We start from the raw sequence: 23,014 nt of genomic DNA, 5'->3' as shown, positions 1-23,014 counted from the left end.
TTTACGTAGCTACAATTCAACGAGGCTACTTGACTACGTAGCTACAAGTATACGAGGCTCCAAGACATCATGACTACGCGACTACAAGCAAAGAGGTAACGAGACTACGTGACTACAGGTATTCAAGCTTACGAGACTGCGAGGCTACAGAGCTACGAAGCATCTAGAAAACGAGTTTACGTGACTGCGAGAATACAGGACTACAAGTCTACACGAGTACTTGACTACTTCTTAGCTCCAACATCCTCCAAATGCTTAACACACAGCTCCAAATGGCTCCAAATGCTCCAAATGGCTCCAACAGTTCCAACAGCTCCAAATGGCTCGAATGCTCCAAACGGCCTCCAAATGGCTCCAACAGCTCCAACAGCTCCAACAGCTCCAACAGCCTCCAAATGCTTAACACAGCTCCAAATGGCTCCAAATGCTCCAAACGGCCTCCAAATGCTTGACAGCTCCAAAAGGCTCCAAATGACTCCAAATGCTCCAAACAGCCTCCAAATGGCTCCAACAGCTCCAACAGCCTCCAAATGCTTAACACAGCTCCAAATGGCTCCAAATGCTCCAAATGGCTCCAACAGTTCCAACAGCTCCAAATGGCTCGAATGCTCCAAACGGCCTCCAAATGGCTCCAACAGCTCCAACAGCTCCAACAGCTCCAACAGCCTCCAAATGCTTAACACAGCTCCAAATGGCTCCAAATGCTCCAAACGGCCTCCAAATGCTTGACAGCTCCAAAAGGCTCCAAATGGCTCCAACAGCTCCAAATGCTCCAAAGGCTCCAAATGCTCCAAATGTCTCCAACAGCACCAAAAGGTTCCAATTTAAAATGTAAAAAAAATACAAAAATACATAAAATTCTGTCTTGTACTAGAACTGTATCTTTGTTCAACAATGAGAAGTTCACAAGCTAGCAGAATATATTTATGTATTTTTGTATTTTTTTTACATTTTAAATTTTTTATTATTTATAAAAAAAAAATTTCCTGTAATTTTATGATATCAAAGAAAACGTGTGGTGGTTTTCTCCGTGTGCTCCCGATTATTCTTGTTATTATGTTTGCTCATGAATATTCTTTTTTATATGTGTATGGTTTTCTCCGTGTGCTCCCAATTATTCTTGTCATTACGTTTTCTCCGTGTGCTCCTGGTTATTCCTGGCTAGACATCTAATGATTTTCTCCGAGTGCTGCTGATTATTTGTGTGAAATCGATCTCTGCATGAAGGATATTTCATTTTATTCAGAGTTACATTTAATTAGTGAATTTCTGCTAATAAATTGACACTTGTAATAATTTTACCATGTGGAATTAAAGAAATAAACAACCATTACTCAGTCAAATAATATGCCATGAGACATCAGCGAAGCATTAACATGTAAGACGAACTTCCTTCTCCTTGGTGTCTAGCGAAGCCCTCCTTCTTTTGCGATCGTTAGTGAGCATCCCGCATCCCACATAAAATAACTAATTAATATTTACCTGCAAGCAACACGTGGCTACATCTGTTGATGACAGCCAGAACTACTTGCATCAATTTGCTTTGCATTAGATAACCTAACTCTCACCACTGAGTGGTGCTATTGTAATCTGTTAGAGTCATGTAGTCTCGTAGCCATGTATCCTCGTGTCCTGGAAGCTTCGTAGTCCTGTAGCCTCGCAGTTTCGTAACCTTGTGTTCTGGAAGCTTCGTAAACATGATGTATTGGAACCTCGTAGACTTGAAGCTACGTAAGAAAGCAGCCATGTAATATTATAACATAATGCTGATGGAGCAGTTGGAGCAAAAGAGAAAATGCCGACGAAGACAGATGCGATAATTGGAGCATTTGGAGCAGTTTGGAGCTGTGTTAACCATTTGGAGCATTTGGAGCTGTTGGAGCCATTTGGAGGCCGTTTGGAGCATTTGGAACCTTTTGGTGCTGTTGGAGACATTTGGAGCATTTGGAGCCTTTGGAGCATTTGGAGCTGTTGGAGCCATTTGGAGCCTTTTGGAGCTGTCAAGCATTTGGAGGCCGTTTGGAGCATTTGGAGCCATTTGGAGCTGTGTTAAGCATTTGGAGGCTGTTGGAGCTGTTGGAGCCATTTGGAGGCTGTTTGGAGCATTTGGAGTCATTTGGAGCCTTTTGGAGCTGTCAAGCATTTGGAGGCCGTTTGGAGCATTTGGAGCCATTTGGAGCTGTGTTAAGCATTTGGAGGCTGTTGGAGCTGTTGGAGCTGTTGGAGCTGTTGGAGCCATTTGGAGGCCGTTTGGAGCATTTGGAGCCATTTGGAGCTGTTGGAACTGTTGGAGCCATTTGGAGCATTTGGAGCCATTTGGAGCTGTGTGTTAAGCATTTGGAGGATGTTGGAGCTAAGAAGTAGTCAAGTACTCGTGTAGACTTGTAGTCCTGTATTCTCGCAGTCACGTAAACTCGTTTTCTAGATGCTTCGTAGCTCTGTAGCCTCGCAGTCTCGTAAGCTTGAATACCTGTAGTCACGTAGTCTCGTTACCTCTTTGCTTGTAGTCGCGTAGTCATGATGTCTTGGAGCCTCGTATACTTGTAGCTACGTAGTCAAGTAGCCTCGTTGAATTGTAGCTACGTAAACATGCAGTCATGTAATCTTATAACATAATGCTGCTGAAGTAGTTGGAGCTTTGTACACTTGAAGGTAGTTGGAGGAGTCTTGTACACTCGTAGAACTGTAGTCTCATAGTCTCTTAGAGTCGTAGCATTCTAACCAAATATCATTGGAGCTGATGATTCAAAAGACCGTTGGAGCCAATGACTGTTGGAGGCAATGACTGTTGGAGCCAATGACTGTTGGAGCCAATGACTGTTGGAGTCGATGGCTAATGGAAATATAAACTGTTGGATTCATAGACTGTTGGAGAGATTATATCCTAACTTATCATTGACGATCGCATCCTACCAAGTTAAATGAACGAGAGAATGTGCCTCCTTTTCGTTAAATGAGCTTTCGTTTGATAGAATTTCCGTCCAAACGTGCTTCGTTTTCATTAAATGCTTGTCCTGCGCGAACGAAGCGTAGTCATTATGTGTACATTGCATATATATTGCGTACATTGCGTACATTGCGTGTACTTTGCGTAAATTGCGTGTACTTTGCGTGTTCGTTCCTTTTCCTGTGTGTACTGTGTGTACGTTCCGTTTTCTGTGTGTACGTTCCGTTTCCTGTGTGTACTGTCTGTACGTTCCGTTTTCTGTGTGTACTGTGTGTACGTTCCGTTTCCTGTGTGTACTGTGTGTACGTTCCGTTTCCTGTGTGTACTGTGTGATCATTACATTTATTGCATGTAAATTGCATGTATTGTGCGTACATTGTGTACATTACGTGTTGGAGCTGATGGAGCTGTTGGAGCACTTGAAGCTAATGGTCAATTGAAGCATAGGAGCAAAATGTAGATGGATCTGATGACGTGAATTGTAGCTCTTGGAGCCTGGCGTATATTGGAGAGATCAATTTTTTTTTTCGATCAAATGATCCTCTTTTTTTAATTTGTAGATTTGACTCTAGTATTATTGTAAATGGTTCTTGATTTGACTAGCGTATTATTCCAACGACTAGCGTATTATTCCAACCGGTTCATGTATATAAACGAGTCCTAGACAGCAGGACGCTCAGTTTGTTACTGTCGTCGACGGTGTACGGATCACCTAGTTTGTTTCTTCTGGTGCATAAGTCGTGTCAATTAGCTGATCTTGAGAACTCGATGGCATCTTTACCGACTTTAACGTCGAACGCGATGGAGGATGTACCATCGACTACGGGAACCATGACGTCAGCGCCGACGATGTTGGAGCAGATCCCGTTGGCAACGCCTCTGACAACACTGGAGGAGACTTCGATATGTGCTGTTCCGCCATCAGAAGATAGCTTAATGACTACTGAGCTGGATGTGCAGGAAACCACGACGATCGACGATACGACCTCGATGGAGACTTCAATGGATGCTGATTTGACAACTAGCGAACATCGGTGCTGTTACTGCGACAAGATTTTCTCAAACAACAGCAATGTCCGGCGACACGAGAGGAGCGAATGTGCCAAGAACCTATATCGTAAAATGTTTGTTTGTGAGAAATGTCATAAGCAGTTTGCCAGAAAAGATAATATGAAAACGCACATGAAGGCATGCAAAGGTCCTGCTGTGCGGCAGAAAGTAAAGGTTTCGGCGCAACAACGATGCATCGATGTGCATAAGAGAATGCCTGGAAATGGTACTACTGTTGCAACGTCTGTATCTGGATCGGGTCTGAAAGGATCGTCTTCATCACCACGGTATCCTTGCAGCTACTGTGATACGTCGTTCGCATTTTCCCATGATGCACGAAGACATGAGCGGAGCAAATGCACGAAGAATCCTTCTCGCATGAAGTTTCGATGTGATGAGTGCCTTAAATGGTTTACTCGAATTGACAGTTTGCGACATCATGCGAAAAAATGTAAAGGTGGAGTCTGTGCTCCTACTGCTGAACTACCTGCCGAAATTTCGGCTCCTCGCTTTAGATTGGAGACACGAAAGCGTACAACCAAAAAAACAGATGCCCAGCAACCGATTGTTATGACGTCTGAACATGGAACTAAACCTAAGACTGTGTTCGGAGCATTACAAGTGAACGATAATGGCTTCTACTTGGCGCAGTCTGCATTTCGTGGAACTTTGAAAGACTACTATTATCTAAATACGTTCGGTGAGTCGAAGGACATTTGTAATTTTCTTGACGATATCAGACAGAAGATAATCAATCAGCTTACTGATGATGTAGCAACAAACGGACATTTGAAATATAACTTGTGGTTGGACTGTATATATGGAAAGCCATATCCGTTCGATGACAAAGTGAAGAAGTGTGCATTCAAGACATCGGCTGCAGTAATTTACAGTTCTAACGATGTGAAGCAAACTGTTAAAAACGGTATCCAGAAACTCTGTCAAGAAGAGGTGGACTATGTCTGTAAAGGTTCTGGCTGGACTCTGTCTAGTATAAACCGATTGGAGCTAAGAATTAGTCATTTCACACCGCTGCGGAACTAAATGATTATAAGATTGCTGGCTTTCGTAAGTGATCCTGTAGTAGAATAGAAATTATGTAATAAATATTATGTTTGTAAAAGAACTTGCGGTGTTTAATTTCTCGAACCTTACACTTTAGTGGTGCTTTTTTAAAATATTAAAGTTGTTTTGTATCGGCCTGGGATCGTACCAAGGACCTTAGTCGATCTAATTAATCAGTTTATTGATCGGAAATTTATTTAATGATTTCTGAACTTTTTCCCGGATCTCTAGCATTAAAATTACGCATTTCTAATATGGTGGTCTTGATATCTGATAGGATGGTGGTCGTAGTGTACGAGTGTTGAACATGGTTTATTGAAATTATTATTTTTTACATAAAATTAAACATTATTGCATCGATCGGGTATCGAACCAAGGACAGGAGCGGATCGAATCAATATGTAAATTAATGAGTGATTTATTTAACGAATTTAGAAATTTTTCCCGAATTTCTAGCTAAATAATTACGGATTTTCAATATGGCGTCCAAATTTCAAGATGGCGGGCACCTTAGTAATAAATGATTACTGCACTCTAGCGGATAAGAACTAAACTAACATGGCGTCAGCGCACTCTCGCCGACGAAAACAAGATGGTGGTCTCCAGCAACGAAGACAAGATGGCGGACATGACGTCATACTAGGTGACGATATATCTGCTTTAAGAAAAGTGGTGGGAGTCAGTCTGCCTGCAGCCACCATTAAGGAAGGAGCCTGTCGCCATTTTTAATTTTTTTTGCCCTCACCGGGTTCGAACCGAGGACTCCGAACTCCGTGTCGTTAATGTTTGTTTTTTATAAATGTTTTATTAAAATTTTATTATTTAATTTTTTTTATAATTTTTAAAAAAATATTTTATTAAAATCGGATAATAAATAAAAAAGTTAAAGATGGCGGCCGTAACGAAAAATGCATCGGTGACGACATAATCCAAGATGGCGGTCATGGTATCCTTATTCCTAGAAATGGCTTATAAGCGGCTATCTCTTAGGAGTTTTAAGCCAGTTTTAGGAATTAGGGTTCTTTCTAGGGCAAAACGACTTTTGAGGATTTTTTTAGAAATCCTGATTTTCGAATTGAGGAATTTTTTGCGAATTTTTGGCGGAACTTTTTTCCACAGAAATGGAAATTTTGGCGATTTTTGAGGAATTTTGGGCAATTTTTGCCCAATTTTGGCGGATTTTGGCGATTTTTGAGGATCAAATTCAAGGTCAAGGTCAAAGGTCAAGGTCACAACCATCCAAGATGGCCGCCGTGACGTCACAATACAAAATGGCGGACACCGGCTCCGGCTCCACACCCAGAACCCAGTTTCCGGACGCCCATTCCTATACTACTCGGGTTAAAGAGCTATAATGTTGAAAAAATACTATGAGCCAGCAACATCACATGTCTTTCTGATGTATCAATCGGTCAGGGAGACATTTTCGAGTTTCAACATACGTACGGTTCGGGTCATTAAGAGCTATACCTATAGAGAGAACTTAATACTAACACTTTGTTCATGCGGTGCTTATACCATAAGTTATACATACATATGAAAAATAAACAATTAATTTAAGAGTCGAAAAAAAGGAAACGATGGACCATTGGAATAACCCAATTAAATTAAAAATTAAAACCAAACCTTGCGATAAAAAACTTTACAACAATAAAACTTTAACAATAAAATAAAAACTACACAGTGGGATTTAGAATCTAAAACACACACACTATTCCCCGTTCAACGCATCCCCAAAGGAATAACAGCAACATATTACATATGCCAGACAGAACACAAAAAAAAAAGACATTGACATCAGAGACCGCTAAAGAATCCGACGAAGGTCCATCTCCACGAAAGAATATCCTGCATGTGTCAATGTTGCTGAAATATTATAACGAGTAATCGAAACCAAATTATTGTGCAATTTTATTGCTATCGTTTTTACTGGAAAGAAAGTAGTAATTATTCGATTAAGGGTAAGCTAGTTAACATTGCAAGTTAAATGGTTTATTCTACTGGAACAAACAAGCAATAATCGATTTCCAAAAATTCCTAACCCTCGTATAGGATTGAACAGAAAGAGAGGATAGCGTGAAACTGTATTAATGACATGAAGTAAAATTTGTTTTACCTAATAAGTATTTTACAGAAGCCATACAGAAACAGGACAAAATAGGCTACATCTAAATTTGAGTTTCCATGACACTTATATTATGCTTAAATTTGTATTCACTAACATTATATATATATATATATATATATATATATAAAATTTGAATTATATATAATGGTATGATTAATATGACAATATTTTGCAACGGAGCATAAGCTAATTAAAACCAAGGGTTTATTTACCAATTCAGTCATGACATTCGCGAATATTATCTGTGTAACTCAGGTTTAAAAATACGTTACAATCTCAAGCAAACGAAATTTATATTCAAATCTTTAAGGGTCGTATAGAAAAAAAAATCTACCTTAAACACATCTTGTCAAGACGATTTTTACTTAACACATTTTACGTACAGAGCGAGCTGAAACATTATTGGTTTTGTTATTTATTTAGTTATTTATACAAATTACATTAGAAGCGAGGTGATTCAAACCATGACAGCTCCGACCTCTGGGTTGAAAAACATACGCCTTTGACCGCGTGGTCATTGTAACATTTACCAGACTGAGAATTAAGGTAGGTATATATAACAACTAGCAGTACCCGCGACTTTGTCCGCGTGGACTTTTTTGGGGGGTTTTGTGACTTTCTGAGATAATATGGTACATGCACAGTTTTAGGTTATTCTCAAAACACTCATAACCAATGGTATATTAAAGTACTTCTGCGTAAACTATATTTTTAGTTTTGTCTTCCGGCAGAAGTAGAAATTGATTTTCTCCCGAACCAGATCTTGACAGAGCAACATATAGTTGCCCGTGCGAAAAACACTCTTGGCGTAAATCTATTCCTACGTACTTAAATGTTGGTCCCTGGGCCTTATTAATTGTTACCGCAAACGATACCTTCATTGGAAATTGAATTTGCTTAAAGTGAAAAGGCAAATCCGTTGGTATCATTGGTGTGCTAGGTATCAGCACTGTTTGCCCTACTTCTGGACCAGTCAATACTGTAGCACCAATCACGTTATCGCGAAGGAATTTTACTTGGAGTCTGGCTCCGTTGCATAAATTTGGTGGTTTAAGATTCCTTAGCAGCACAAATGGACAGCCAATTTTTAATTTGAGTGAATGTGAGGGATGGCCACTCGGATTTAAAGAATTTAAAAATTCTTGTGGATAATGTACCGCATCTTCTTGATACATTACTTTATCAATGGACCTGTAGTTCACTCTATCTCCTGGAAGTTTACCCAGTATCATGTTATTAATGTCGTCAACGCTACTGTTTCTAGCTGCCAATATTGCCCTTTGACACATCCACTGGTAGTCTTTGTTTTCTATATGGACTACATCTGGGTACACTTTAGAGATTAGGTCTTCAATGCTAGTCATACATGCGCGTGCAATAATTACTAAATACTTATTTGGCTACAACACTAATACTTACATTTTAAATATCGCGATATCTTTTGAATGAAACGTCCGAGTTGAATAATTCAAAAAGTTCTAGGAAGGTATTGAATTCGTCTTGAATATGCAGTGATTTATTTTGATAAGGATTAATACCAAGGTACACAATAAAGAGTTTATGAAGCGACGGCATTTTAATTATTTAAAAAAATAAAAGAAAACACTAATTGTGAGATAACTACAATAGTTAGACATATGGTTACGCGATACTTTTTGAAGACAATTATATGTTCTGCAAAGTGGTAGTACATTGTTTTGTTCTTAAATCAATAGGTTTCGCAGCGCACGCCGTGTAAGGATTTTTTCGGGTCATTTTTTTACACTTTGGGTTTCCTTATTGGACTTCTAGTAAGGATCACTAATGTTATTGATAATATAATATAGCCTATAGCCTTCCTCGATAAATGTACTATTCAACACTGAAAGAATTTTTCAAATCGGACCAGTGGTTTCTGAGATTAGCGCGTTCAAACAAACAAACAAACAAACTCTTCAGCTTTATAATATTAGTATTGATTACACATTTTTGGGCAAATATTTATTTTAATGTAAAGAAATTGTAGGAGCACTTGTTGGAAGTCAAGCCGCCATCTTTATGTTCAGTACTTGCTATTAGCAGTGCTAGTGGCGCGTAGAGCTCACATCACTGCTAGATGGCACAGCGCCATCTTGGTTTTTCAATACTTGCAGGAACATTAGGGTCGCGTAGTGCCAACATAGTCCGCTAGAGTTCACTGCTGTTATAATAGTTTAAATTTTATCCAGTACAGTGCTGTATTATTTACTACCAGACCGTAGTATCATCCACCATCTTGGCTGCCATAATGTAAATCTGTAATTATTAACCAAGAAATTCGGGGAAAATCCAGAAATCGTACGTATACAACATGAATCAATTACAAAATAATTTGTACTTCACTATGAGAATAATATACCAAACCTAAAAAAAATTCAATTTTTATATTTCGTGTACAGTATAAAAAATTACTTTGTATGCTGCTCTTCAAAGGTAATAATGGGTTTGTTCACCTATCGTCAATATTTCAACAGATTGAGTTAGTGAATCGTCAAGCTGGAAGTATGTATTAAGACAAAAGCTTATCTAAAAGCATACCACTTTAATGAAGATCGTCCTATCGCTTTATGTGAAACATGGACATAAGAAACGCTGACTTGAGAAATAAGCTTGCCGATCTCCGTAGCGTAGTTGAATGCACGCCGGCTTTTAGGGCGAGGGGTATAGGTGTTCCAGACCTGAGTGTAAACTGGTATTCGTCTAATTAGTCACAACTCTATTGCAGAATCAACAAATTGTCATGTAACAATTAAATTACAACATTGTCTAAATACCATTAAATGTTTAAACATTATAAATATTTTCCTTTAATAAGCTCGCTTTAAGTCATGTCTTAGAATAGAAATGTGAATTTTACCGAAAAATGGACCCTGTTTAAGTGTATAATGATGCTCTCCGGGCAACTAGGGCCGTGCCTACCTGACTTAGCTGCTTTATGTGCGAAATTGTAAGAGCGATTTTAGTTTTGGCAGCCCTCTCTCGGTGTGGGAACTGATGTCTTTGATTGGCGGCCTATCTGCCGTGCTGGGATTGGGTGTCAACGAGAAGGCAAGGCGGAGCAAGATTGAGCTGGTGGAAGATACCATCCGCCCCTCAAACCTCGGAGAGATGGTAGCTCGGAGAAGTGGTCACTCGGACAAGTGGTCCTTCAAACAAAAGGAGCCCGGAGAAGTGGTTATTCGGACAAGTGGACATTCGGACAGATGGTAGGCCGGTCTCTACATAACGCAGCTAAGTGGCAAGCAAAAAAATGGGTGATCGCATGATAACATTTGAAACAATTTATATTAATTGGATGGAAGTTTGTTGTGAATACATATATTATTTATAAACGATAAAATGTGTCAAAATAGGCATTTAAATGCAACAAAATCTTACTTAGATCATTTTATCCATTCTCGCAAATGTGAAGTGTTTCTTGAACACACTTGCAGAACTACCTTTAGGATTTATCAGTTATCTGATGAAATAATAATATTATATACGTTTTTGGAATATCGGATTCAATGTTTATATATTACTTTAGACCTGTACATATGAGTTTGTTAAACAAATGGAAAAGTATTTTACAATCATTTCGTTAAGTATAGGTTACTTTCGTGATAGCACGGAAACAGCATGAAAATAGTACAGTCGCAAACGTTCAGCAAAAAATACGAAGCAAAATTCGAAAACAACAAAGTCGATTCAAAAATTCCAACGTTTTTTGCTCCTTTATTTTTTTAACTATTCTTTTCAAATGTTTGCATGTGTTCTTATATTATTATAATAAACAGTTGATTACCATAATTGAAGCATTTGTTTTCGCCATTTATATTTGAACGATTAAGAATAATAACTAAAATAATCTGCCTCACAAATATTTACCACGTTTAAAAAAATGTTTAATTTTCTCTTTCACATGCACATTAAAAATGCTAGCTACTCTATGCCGCTGACATAGTGTTTATCTATGACGTATTTTATCCTGATTGGTTGCGCAAAGAAATTCGACGCACAGCACGGAGAAAAGTTAGTAGTTCGATAACATTCTGTGCGTTGTTTGAGTGCTGTTTTTCTGCTTGCTAGTTTCCAATGCAGCAGCTGCTATCTGTTAAGTGTACATTCAACTACCGTGCGTCTATGCTGTGCGTGTGTGCTCTAGCCCATGTAGCCCGGCCTTACGCCTGAGGCCATATGTTTGAGTTTTTAGTCGCACACGAGCTGTAAGTCAACTGATATTATCTCGAACATAAGATACAAGATAGTATTGGTATGCTGAATCCATTATTAATGAGTCGTCTGCGTTCGCATTGGAAGTCAACTTGTACGTACACTTCGGCTTGGCCATCTCACATGCGGAACATTACTGCTTCTGAATTAAGAGAGCACTTTAAAATAAATGGATAGAAATACCATAAATACAGGCCACAGTCATTTTAAGATGACAATTTGTTCAATGATTAAATTTTAATATTGATTCTTCTAGGAGTGTTGTCTACGTTCTGAGATAAACGATGTATGCGATTTATATTTTTTTAGCTTAAAAAACTGATCTGTGACGAAAATGTTATTTTTTAATAACCTTATTATTATATTTCACCACATACGATATCTTTAAATATTCTTATACTCATATGCTGAATAATATATAACCTATAATCCATCTTTGCTTATGTAAATTTCTTTAGATTAGTGGCGTTTGAGTAAAATAAACGAAAATATTCTGAAAATTGTGTTTTTGTATACTGCTTATTATTTTTGAGTACTCTGTACAGCTGCATTGAGATGTTGAAGTGATTTTTATACGGGACTATTGACTCTTTATCATTTTATACCAGTTTGTACATAATTTTAAAAAGAATATTGAAGGTAAAATTTTATACTAGCTTAATATCTGGATTGCTTAATGTATTTATTTTTTTGTACTTTTGCAGGATGGCATTGTTTGGATTTAAAGATTTCTCCCGTGATCCAACCATTGTAGGGCATATTTGTTTATGTTAAGCAAGCTACGTAAAATAATGATGTGAGCCTTGGCAATATAAATGCCATTTGCGAACTACTTATGTATAGCTTTTTTAAATGTTATGTTAGGAATCATATATACTGGGTTACAAACATAAAGCGAGGTGAGTCATGCTAACATTACTTTTATTGAACAATATTTATAAACAATAAACAAACAACAAATGTGCATCAATTTCTCTGCTACCACACAGTATGCAAGGAAACCCGATATTCTCTGTAACAGAATATAATCTTTCGTTAACACCGATTCCTGTTCCTATCGAAACAATTGTCAGGCCAGATGCAAGACCGGAAAACAATATTTTAAAAAACAACTTAATTAAATAGGTCTATCACGAACATTAATAAACGTAAAGAATCAAAGCAAGCGGTATTAAATTGCTTGAATTATTAAAAATACACAATTAAGCAACAATGATAACTGATTAAAAGGCAATGTAAAATAAACTATCCTTACCAAGCAATACTCGACATTAAGTTACAAAGTTAAACTTCCAAGTTAAACACAGTAAAATGAAAACAACACTTGTTACAAAAATGTTATTAACACAAACTGTACCGGTCTATACCCTCACTGTCTAGACACCACGTACAGAGATATAATTTACGATACAAAAGTTTCCGCACCCAAAATTATGTGCTCTAAGGATAAAATAACCATCGCCTTACTAGTCCTCAAAATGCTGCGCGACTTCTAAGTTCTAAGAGGGATATCATCATGGCACCGCACCGATGGAGCCGACCAGTTGATTGCTAAGGCTGACAAAACTCTTTATCTGTTAACTGACTCTAGAAGCTGACTGACAACTTGTTCGTCTCGTTTCCGCTCTACCAACCTTAGATACGAATCTAAGAAGTATTCTTAACTTCAACGACCAATACCAAAGTGGGTTACACAGTAATACATACTCGTACAGTCCATACAAATCACACGTGCAGTCCTCAAACTCCTCTAATTCCGATGTGAACGAAAAAGTAAAACTCCACCAATGGTGTTTAAACTTAAAATGTTATGTAGCATAGTCAAATGATCACATTGCTGCATAGCACTTATCCTTACATTAGCGTAACGTAAACTCCCACGTCTGTTACGTACGTAGCCTATCTGTTCATACATGTCACGTTGAATAGCCGGCCGAGTGATATGCAGCAAGGCACAAGATGGCCGCCCCAGCCAGCTCAATAGTGTCGCGCCCCAGTAGAAATCTGTAACATGTTGAAACGAATAAGTCCTTCGGTGATCTCTTCAAAAAATAAGTCCAAACTGCCGGCGAAAATAACAAATTCTTCTGGCCTTGCGAAAACAATCAAAGTCCCACAGGCCAGAAAATATACCTACTATCACCGAAGTGGATTCTTTACTGAATTATTCTAAGTAGAACTTCTGCAGGATACATTTTATCACCAAATTTACTTCCCTCAGAAATAAGGCTAAGTTCCGCATATTCTACTTTGAACTTCCATCGCCCAAGTTACAATACAATACCAAGGTCTTCATGGTGCCAACATAACGTCGGGGGATGATAGCGGCATCAACTCTTCCGCCCGGAGTAACTAAAAGGCGGGCTTATACGCCCAAACCGCGGCGATGGCCGCGAGGAAGAAGCTTCTCTAACCATCCAGAACCGGTAACAGTAAGTGTCATGGCTGCGAGGAAGAAGCTTCTATAACCATCCAGAACCGGTAACAGGAAGTGTCATGGCTGCGAGGAAGAAGCTTCTCTAACCATCCAGAACCGGTAACAGGAAGTGTCATGGCTGCGAGGAAGAAGCTTCTCTAACCATCCAGAACCGGTAACAGGAAGTGTCATGGCTGCGAGGAAGAAGCTTCTCTAACCATCCAGAACCGGTAACAGGAAGTGTCATGGCTGCGAGGAAGAAGCTTCTCTAACCATCCAGAACCGGTAACAGGAAGTGTCATGGCCACGAGGAAGAAGCTTCTCTAACCATCCAGAACCGGTAACAGTAAGTGTCATGGCTGCGAGGAAGAAGCTTCTCTAACCATCCAGAACCGGTAACAGGAAGTGTCATGGCTGCGAGGAAGAAGCTTCTCTAACCATCCAGAACCGGTAACAGTAAGTGTCATGGCTGCGAGGAAGAAGCTTCTCTAACCATCCAGAACCGGTAACAGGAAGTGTCATGGCTGCAAGGAAGAAGCTTCTCTAACCATCCAGAACCGGTAACAGGAAGTGTCATGGCCACGAGGAAGAAGCTTCTCTAACCATCCAGAACCGGTAACAGGTAGTGTCATGGCGGCTTGTTGACACTAGGAACACTTTATCTACAGAGGAGCATTTTTATACAGTCAGTAACACCGGTAGCCTACCTATCAGTTGCAATAATTAGTAACTTCGGGGAGTATTAACAATTGCCTAGCCACAGGCGTAAAGTCAAACACATTAAAGATACGAAGAGATAAAAATATGTAAAGAAAGATACGTTGCACAATCAGGCTCAACAGTTATACAAAATAACTATAAAATCTCCGTTTTAGGTAAAATACATATCTTTGTCCGTTAAAGCAAATATCATTTTTAAGCTGAATCCCGTTTGTAAAATGAGTATCATAAATAACATACTTACAGTGGCATTTTATGTACCTGAACTAATCTGCGAAAGATAAAACCGAAAGAACGCACAAAATAATTTTAAAGCTTCTTATAGTTCAAAAAAGAATTGGGTCAAAAAACTTTATATTTGAAATATTATATTATTATTATTATTGAAGTTGCAGCACAGTGTTTATGTGCAATCCACGACCATGGGGCAACATTCGAGAAATAAAAGACGCTCGTTTCGCTTTAAAACAAAGTCTTAGTTACAACATGTAAACCAAATTTATTTCTTGTTCATGAGCCACATACGACCAACTCTTCTCGAAGACGAGTGGTGAAATCGTATGTGGAAAGTTTTCGTCGAGCATAGTCACGAGAATGGTCTCGGGTGCGAGTCCACCGTTCTAAACGAGCTCACGTACGACTGGAAGACGAGTGATTCAAAATATAGGCCTCTTTAGCCTTGTGCTGACACGTACCCGAGCCGTTTGACGCTGGGATACAGCATGTTTAATAATCTTGTGGCACGGTTAGCTTAGGGTTTATGTAGTCTATGTCTATTTCAAACAAAAATATTTTCTAGTGAAACGTTTTTACAGCCGCAGAGTAATATCAGAATCACATAGTAACATAAGTGAGTATGTAACGTAGTTTACATGTATAACATATGTCACGTATATAACGAATAAATTATCGATGATGCGGTGTTAAAAAAAAAGTGTACAAGTGTTGAATTGAAACATCTTTACAGCCGGTTACAGATTGCAGCAGCAGCAATATTTCGTATAAATTCAAATACTTTTGTAAAAGTTTACATTCTCCTGCATAAGTTTTCATAATTTTGCATTTGAATGCATACATTCGCATATGTTTGCATACTTTCGCATACTTTTGCATACTTTGGCAAATAATGATTCACAACTTTAAGCTCTCAACTCAGAGTTGGTGTTAGCATTAGAATTATTAAAAATTTATAGACATTTCATATAGGGTTATGTATCATAGTTTATCTATTATAAAACACATAAATTAATTTTTAGATTTAATTGAAGACATGGACAGACACTATAAAATAAAAGCCTATTTTCAACGCATGATTACCCGTGATCCAAATATTATAGTACCCTAAAAAAATTGTATTACTTTTATCTGTGAAGTTTCAATTTTAACTCATGTGGCGGCTATGCACTTTATTTTTTAAAATTGCTAAACAAAATCTATTTTGCAATCTTTTCTATTGAAAGAATTGCGCTAATTTTAAACTTAATTTTTAATCTCTATGACAAACAGGCTACTTGAACATAGTTGACTCCAAAATTATTTACCTCGTTTAAATGAAAAATAAATATCATAATGGCGAATCGAAATACTTTTTTTTTTCATATTCCCTAACACGTGCATGTTATTTCTACACATATTCTGCTACAAATCCAAAAATAATCGTTCCTCCACGCCGGAGTCGCACGTGGCCGAGTGTGGTTCTTCCTGCAACAGGAGTAGGAGTAAGGTGCTGGTGCCGATGTCCACCATCTCTGATTCTGACGTCACGGCGACCATCTTGGATGACATTGACCTTCAAAATTTGCCAAACTTATTCAAAATTCCTCAAAATTTCCAGCTAAATTCGCCAAAATATGCAAAATTTGGAAAAACAACTGCGACAAAAATCTAAAAAAAAAAAACGTAAAAAACTTTCCTATTTTGAGGGAAAAAATTCCCGTTTTGAAGGAAAATTTCCCGTTTTACTCCTCCAAAATACCAGTGGCTTCAAATTTCTTAAAAGCAGCTTAAGAGTTCTAAAATAAAGTTTCCCTAAGCCACCGAGGTTATGATCTCGACAATTAAGACGACATTACTGTCGTTTTGAATTTTTTATAACCGTTGAAATTTTCTTTACGACCGCCATCTTGAAAATCCGTATTTTTATCCTATAAAATTAAAAAAATATATTATAAAAAATGGAATATTAAATTTAAAAAAAATCAGTCCGCTATTTGAAACATAGTCGGGCATCTTTAAAAACTTAGATAATTATTATTTTAAAACAATAGTACAGTTTTTTTTATTTATGAACAATATAAATAATAAAATTATAATTAAAAAACTACTAACATCATGGAGTCCTCGGTTCGAACCCATTGAGTGAAAAAAATGGCGTCGGATCCTTCATTCACGGAAGCCAATGTCAGACTGACCTCCCACCTTTAATACCAAGATATATATCGCCAGATAGTATGACATCGCATCTGCCATCTCTTTTTTGTTTGCTAGAGGCCGCCATATTGGATCCTATATATTGTTTTGTCCACTAGAGAGCACTACCTTCATGTTAGTTAATTTTTACCCGTTAAAGAGCAGTAATCATTTATTATTGTGACACCCGTCATCTTAATATCATGTCCGCCATATTGAAAATCGGCATATATTAAGCTGGAAAGTCGGAAAAAATTCTAAATATCATCAAAAAAATTGTCCTTTAATATAATATTTTCTGAATAGATTTTCGTCCTTATTTTCATTCTCGGCTAGTTATAAGAGTAACTAAAGGTTAAATTAAATTTTAAAATCTGTTTCCCATTACCTTTTGTTGAGTTTATTAAACATTCACTCTACGAAAAAAAAAAAAGACTCTCTACAAGATACCTGTCCGACGAAATAAACACATTTTTGCTGTGCCTACCACAGAAGTCTAATATTTTGATATATGGTGGACGTGATGCCAAGATGACAAGCATCACCGTAATAATTTATTTCTGCACTCTAATGGGTGTAAATTAAACTAACATGGTGATAGCACACTCTAGCAGACGAATTAAATATATCGGATACAAGATGGTGGCCTCCAGCAGACGAAAACAAGATGGCAGACGTGACATCATTCTAACTGGCGATGTCCTAAGTGGTGGGAGGTCAGTCTGCCGATGGCTTGCGTGGAAGAATGATCCGTCGCCATTTGTTTGCCCTCACTGGGTTCGAACCGAGGACTTTATGATGTATGTATTTTAAATATTTTTTTTATTTATTTGTATTGTTTATAAATTTTTAAAAATTGCTAATGTTTTAAAATAATAATGACGTTTTTAAAGATAGCGAACCATTTTAAAAATAGCGGAATGTGTTTTTTTTCCAAAATTTAATTATTATTAATTTTTGAAATAATTTAAATATATTTCTCGATTTTATAGCAAACAAATACGGATTTTCAAGATGGCGATCGTAAAGAACATTGCCATGGTTACAGAAAAATTCAAAATGGCGGCCATGACATCCTAATTGTTAATATCATGACTTCGGCTTTTAGAACCTTTCAAGCCACTGGCATTTTTAAGGATTTAAACGGGAAATTTTACTTCAAAAAACGGGAAATGTTCCCTCGTAATAGGGAAATTTTTATTTTTATGATTTTTGAGATTTTTTCCCCCAAAAAACTGAAAAATTGGACGGATTTTTGGGCATATTTTGAGGAATTTTGAGTCTTTTGGCAAATTTTGTTGGTCAATGTCAAGGCAAAGGTTAAGATCAAGATCATCCAAAATGGCCGCCGTCATATCAGAATCCAAGATGGCGGACATAGGATCCTGCACCTAACACCTACTCCTGTAGCAGGAAGAACCAACATATGCTACTGCTTCTATATGCCCGGTCGAGTGATTGCCTCCCATATGCCAAGAGACTGTTCCTTGCAGGCTCTGATACCACGTGAAAATCTGACCTGTTCCAGTAACGGAGGAAAGGAGAATTAAAGGATCTCGCATACAAAAAAGCAGTTGGTAAAAATGAATGTGGCATTGATTGGGGAGGGGAATGAAGAAATTTAAAAATGTGTCTTTTCATTTTTATTTTTGGGGTATAAATGAGAAAAATAGCGGAGTTTTAAGACTGCATGACAGAAATAATAATTATTAAAATAACATAGATGATTAATCATTAACTTATATTTCCGAGAACGCCGAACACAAGTTTTACAAAAACATTAAAAACACATTATATTTCTGCAAAATCTAGTTTGTTATCAGTAGCTAAGTATAAAATAAGATTAAAATAAATTTAAATTTTAAAAGTTTTAGTATTATTTAACAAATACCAAAATCAAAGACAGTAATTCATATCGAAATATGATTTGTGGGAAAATGTTTTTATTTGTTTTTACATACAGTTAAATTTATATGATTTTATTTTTAAACTAGCAAATGCCACTTTCAATTTTTTTGTCATTTGTTTGAATTAGGTACCACATACAAAGCATCTCTCTATCCCTCTCTATTTCTTTTTAAATATCCCTCTTTAAATAATTTGAATTACTATATTTCTCTTTAAGTCTTTATCTCTTAAAATCTCTATTCATATCTCGACATAACATTCTATCTCTGTATCTCTCTATGTATCTAAGTTTATACCTACATCTCAATCTATGTTCCTCTCGATTTCTATCTACATCTCTATACATCTATACACATCCCTCGCTCTATCTCTCTTTATTTATCTGTATATCTGTAGATCTCCCTCTGTCTATCTCACTATACCTCTCTCAATAGCTCTATGGCTATATCATCCTATTTATATCTTCATGAAAAAGACAAAGGCACAAACATTCATTCATATATTTACAAATATATATATATATATATATATATATATATATATATATATATATATATATATAGAGATAATGCCCGGCATGCATTGCAATGCCTCAATAATTTTTTTTTTGTAATTTTTTAAACGTATACTAAGCATCTCTCTTTATCTCTCTAATTCTGTATTCTCTATGTATATCTCTATAACTCTATCTTTCTATTTATATCTCTATCTCTCTATATATCTTTCTTCTAGCGGACCCGACAGACATTGTCCTGCCCAAATGTACTTTTTGTGAGATATGGATATGGCGGTAAGTATTTCTACGCTGGACATTTTGTATCTTCTCATTATACATACCCCTCCTCTTGGGCACGCCACTGCCGTTACCAAAAACCTTTCCCATGGTTACGCAGAAGGCAACAACAATGCAAAAGCCCGTTGCCATGGAGGCTAATTATCAACAATGCTTAGTTTTTTTTGCTTTTAAAGCGTGTATTTTTAGTTTTTCTTAACTCAGAATCGAAATAAAATATCCAATTGTGAATCTAAACCATCCTCGAATCCCCGTGAACTCACACACAAAATTTCATCAAAATCGCGTACAAACAGACAGACAGAAAAAGTACTGTTTTATTATAGTAAGATAGATAGATTATTCTTACATGTTCGCATCCATGCAGTATATGAAAAATCAGCATGCATAGCCCCACACCTATAACTATACGTATCTGCTGCCCACGACTTTTTCCGCATGGAATTTTGTATTATCTTGCACCATTTAGAAATTTAAACATTATAACATAACAGTTGATACAGTTGTAGAAGTTTTCTTATGTTCACAAATAATAATTTTTCTCACCTCTATTTCAGTCTTTGCAATAAAAATATGTTACTACCTAAATTTTGAGTAAATATGTTTCTACTTTCAAATGTAATGACGGGAAGAAACTTCATAAAATGTCTTTGTAAACCACATTTACTGTTTTTTTCGTCTCGAGCTAGAATGTAAAGATTGTCTGCATTACTGACCCGCGAGCAAGCTACATACATTTCAGAGAGAGAGAGAGTGAGAGAAAGACACCTATTGAATGTCTATCTAACTAATTTTTTTATGAGAGCATATTTTCATTAAATAAATCATGCAATCATTCAACGATAAAAGCTGTTTATTTAATTAAGCGGACGGGTTCGCTCCAAGGAGAAAATTGACGCGGCGAGACCTCGTGGACATAGAGAAATTACACACACTCACTATTTGTGTGCTATGAAAGATGATTTTTTTTTCTGCAATTTAAATTGTAATATACAAAAAGGGTATTGAAAATTGAAACAAATATGGCGACACTATAAACTGTCAGGATCTTTATTTTTTTCTTACTCTCTACTTAGTTCCTTACAATAGAAAAACTTAATGGCTTCTAATAATGCGTTGCAATTTTTGCTTTTAAAGCGTGTTTTTTTAGTTTTTATTAACTCAGAATCGAGATAAAATATCCAATTGTGAATCTAAACCATCCTCACTATTTGTGTGGCTATGAAACATGATTTTTTTTCTGCAATTTAAATTGTAATATACAAAAAGGGTATTGAAAATTGAAACAAATATGGCGACGCTATAAACTGTCAGGATCTTTATTTTTTTCTTACTCTCTACTTAGTTCCTTACAATAGCAAAACTTAATGGCTTCTAATAATGCGTTGCAATTTTTGCTTTTAAAGCGTGTTTTTTTTTAGTTTTTCTTAACTCAGAATCGAGATAAAATATCCAATTGTGAATCTAAACCATCCTCGAATCCCCGTGAACTCACACACAAAATTTCATCAAAATCGGTCCAGCCGTCTAGGAGGAGTTCAGTGTCATACACACGCACACAAGAAATATATATATAAAGATATATATATATACATATATATTTACCTATCTACCACACCTGTCACAGGTGTGACATCTATATAAATAAAAATTAAAATGCCAGTTCGTTCAAAATCTTAAATCTCCTAAAGTTCTTCACCGATTGGTTTGAAATCTTGAAACAACGTTACATTTGAATGCGCTCGTGTGTTTATATACATATGTCACACATGTGACAGTAAAAAGATAGTTAAAAATATAGATGTGTTAAACATTTTCATATCTACAGAGATATTGATAAATATAGACACAAGTATATAAAGGAAAGGGATATAGAAGATATATATATAGATATAGAGATATGGAGAGGTAAAAAGTAAAGATATATATAGAGTGATAAATAGATACGGATGTCTGTAAAGGGGTAAAGAGATAAATATATATAGTGATAGATATAGAGAGAGATAGAGATGCTTTGTATATGTGTACCAACTTGAAACAAATTACAAATAAAATGATTGGGGGATTGCAAAGCATGCCAGGCATTAGCTTGTAGGTATATAAAAACACGCTCGTATTAAAATGCAATGGTGAGTCAAAATTTTAAAGCAATCGGTGAAGAATTTTCGGAGATTTAACATTTTGAAGAAACTAACATTTAATTTTAGATTATATAAAAGAATGTTTGTCTCGGGCACCTGAAACTGCATTTTCATATAATAAATCCAATCACTAAATAAAAATGTAGAAACTATGATAATTGTATTGTTGTGTCCGGCTGCCGCTGTCACCAATTACTCGCAGCCGGTCATGAGTGGGTTCGAGTGCCGAGCGGTGCACTACCTCGTAGCCCAATTTAAGGGATATGTAGGCCTACCCGAGGAAAAACTTCATGCCATCAATTACATCTGCGCTTTTACTTAATAGTTCAACATGTACATAACTTATACATCAAGCCACCTAACAGCAGAAGGCCTAATGTCTACATAGTTTGGAAGTCTGATATTTTTAATTATGATATCACATCCACCATTTTTGTTATGCCATCTTAAATACTTGAACTTTACGACATCTTAAATTTCAGCATTTTGTTTTCTAAACATCCTACCATTTTGGATTCCGCCATTTTTAAGTATGACATCATGGTCGTTATTTTGAAAATCTGTAATTATTATCAAAAATATAGGAAAAAATAATTAATTTAAAAATAATTTAAATATTTTTAATAAAAAATTACAATAAGTAAAGCCACAGAGCTCAGAGTCCTCGGTTCTAACCTGGTGAGGCTATTCGTTTAAATATGGTGACTGGCCTTATCCAAATTGATGTCCTCAATCAGACTGGCCCCACCAGTTTTGTCAGGGCAGATATTACGCCAACCAGTCCTTACATCATGAACGCAATATGGTATTATGACATAATGTCCACCATCTTGTTTTCGTTTGCTAGAGATTGCTGCCGCCATATTAGTATTTTTACCTGATAGGGTGAAGTAGTATTTATAACCGTATATTCTTAGTATCTGCCATCTTGTCCACCATCTTGGAGTAGTATCTATACAAATGTGCGTCCGGGCACTGGGTTCTGGGTGTGGTGCCGTGTGCTAGTCCACCATCTTAGATTTTGACGTCACAGCAGCCATATTGGATGACCTTGACCTCGAACTTTGGTCTTGACCTTGACCTTTGACCTTCAAAATTTGCCGAAATATTCCAAAATAGGCCAAAATATGCCCAAAATTCCTCAAAATTTGCCAAAATTTCCAGTTTTTTGGAAAGAAATTCCACCAAAAATTCTTAAAAAATTCCA

This window comes from Bacillus rossius, chromosome 2 (assembly GCF_032445375.1).
Source record: "Bacillus rossius redtenbacheri isolate Brsri chromosome 2, Brsri_v3, whole genome shotgun sequence".
NCBI lineage: Eukaryota > Metazoa > Arthropoda > Insecta > Phasmatodea > Bacillidae > Bacillus > Bacillus rossius.
This window is presented reverse-complemented; position numbering follows the sequence as displayed.